Below are 2,537 nucleotides of genomic sequence, written 5' to 3'. Positions count from 1 at the left end.
GACGTTTGTGGGACCACGTCTCCTGAATGCGTGACAGTGGTATATGGCGGTTGTAGTAGGACACCCTCCTCTAACATTGCCTTTATTCTATGGAAATAACCGGTACCATGTATACTATCGATTCTTGCATAACTGAACATTATATCAACTGTTTAACTGAATGAACTTCATATGGTTCTGTATATGATGTAAAATGTGTAAAAAGAAATTAATTTGTTACACTCTGTATGTACGGTTAAAATTCTTCTTCTTTTAGAAATATTTGAAATTACGAAATATCGGGCATACTTAAAATTCATATTCTTAATTGCACAATCTAAAGCTAATTATTAAATTTATTTGTGGATTCATTTGTAAAATAATGTTACAACTTGGTGATGATTCTTCTTTTGTCAAGAAAGTTTGTAAACTATTTTGCTTTGTAAACTCTTTAGAATATTGGGAGTACCGCAGAATGTTAGGAATAGTGGGCATGCCTCTGATGGAGACAGATGTATTTATATGAACGACACTAACAATGCAATTTGGAATATTAAGTGGAAATTGTAAAGACGGTGTGATATTGAAAAATGTGACAAAGAATAAAATTCAAGAAATCTTCATATTTTGTCATCAGGAACGTACAACGTTAAATACAAATTTCAGCCGCAAGAATGTACCCCTGGACTCAAGAAATGGAGCCAACAACAAGAGAAAATGAAGATAAGTAAAAACTTTTTCTTTTGTATGTCATACGCCTCACGAAGCTTTCAAATCTGGTGCAGAGACAGAGAAATTTAATGGTGATGTGTGGGAGGGTAAGATCACACGGTGTTACCTTTTTACTATTATATCAACATTCTTACATACTATATCGTTGAAATTACAACTTCCCAAACCAGATTAGAAAGACCAGAGTAGCAGATATTAAATCAACGTCTACATCGATACCGTGCAAGTCACACTTAAGTGTCTGTTAGAGGGTTCATCGAACCACCTTCATAAAAATTCTCCGTTATCCCAATCTCGAACAGCGCACGGAAAAACGGACACCTGTATCTTTGCGTACGGGGCTCTGAATTCCCTTATTTCATTAGGATGATCGTTTCTCCCTATGTAGGGCGGGATAAAGAAAATATTTTCGCATTCGGAGGAGAAAGTTTGTGATTGAAATTTGGTGAGAAAATTCCACCGCAACGAAAGCCGCCTTTGTTTTAATGATGTCCACCCCAAGTTCTGTATCACGTCAGTGACACTCTCTCCCCTATTTCTCGATAATACAGAACGTGCTCTTCTTCTGTGAACTTCCTCAGTGTACTCCGTAAACGTTATGCTCTCTTTAGTATATCTGTTGTATCTTCGAAGTGTTCAGCCAATAATACGCAGTATTTGGTTAGCATTCCCCAAAACATTTTCTACGTGTTCTTTCCAGTTTAAGTTTTTGGTAATTCTAATTCCTTGGTATTCCGCAAAATTTGTGGCCTTTAGATTTGACTGATTTATCGTGTAACCGAAGAGTAACGGACATCTTTTAGCACTCATGTGAATGACCACACACTTTTCATCATTTAGGGTCACTTACTTTTCGAGCCATACGGATATCTTTTCTAAATCATTTGCAATTTGTCTTGATCTTCTGATGACTTTACTAGATGATAAACAACAGCATCATCTGGATACAACCTAAGACGGCTGCTCAGCTTGTCTCCTAAATCCTTTATATAGATAAGGAACAGTTGAGAGCCTGTAACACTACCTTGGGGAACGACAGAAGTTATTCTGTTCTACTACAGTTCCCTAAATTACATCTTCAATACAATCACGTACAACAGGTAAGTGCACGAAAGGAGACTTGTGCTTTCCCTGGGCTACCCGCGCACTGTTGGAATGATCGGTTCCTAAAATCGTAGCGACCAGCTGAATAGTTCATAAAGCTCTGCAAGCATGTGGACCACCTTAAATAATTTAGGCGACACGCAGATCGGCGTAAATTTTAACTAGAGTTTGCTCAATCAAACAAGAATCAGTGCGATCGTTCGAAATCATGGAGGTCGACTCGATAAAAACGCGGAGTGATTAAACTCCAACGATCAACTCCACTGAATTCATTTAATGAACTTGCAAAATTAATTCCAACAACGTTCCCTGTTCTCATTCCTATCGCCACACTAACAGTATTGTTCAAATGCGTAGTTCACTGCCTATCATATCTAGCGATGTTTACTCACACGCGAGAATTAACTCCAAAAAATTTATAGGTGTCGAAGACCTTTAGAGTTTCGAGGTTACTACTGAACGTGGCTGAATTGCCGCCGAAATTACCGCACGACATTTTCGCTGATACAGAGCCCCTCAGCATCTGCCGGAGCCTCTGGACAACTTTGCAAAACCAACTGCATTCGTCCCACGCAATTTCCTCCCTATATGTATCATATCCATGGCTTGCGACATCATAAATTCCCGTCACTACGCATGTAACCACAGAAAAGTTATAAACAACGTTGCATGTTGCGCTGTCAGACAAGAAAAGCAATGCTAATTAGTAGATTCTACATTAA

Source organism: Schistocerca serialis, chromosome 7 (assembly GCF_023864345.2).
Source record: "Schistocerca serialis cubense isolate TAMUIC-IGC-003099 chromosome 7, iqSchSeri2.2, whole genome shotgun sequence".
In the NCBI taxonomy this organism is placed as follows: Eukaryota; Metazoa; Arthropoda; class Insecta; order Orthoptera; family Acrididae; genus Schistocerca; species Schistocerca serialis.
This window is presented reverse-complemented; position numbering follows the sequence as displayed.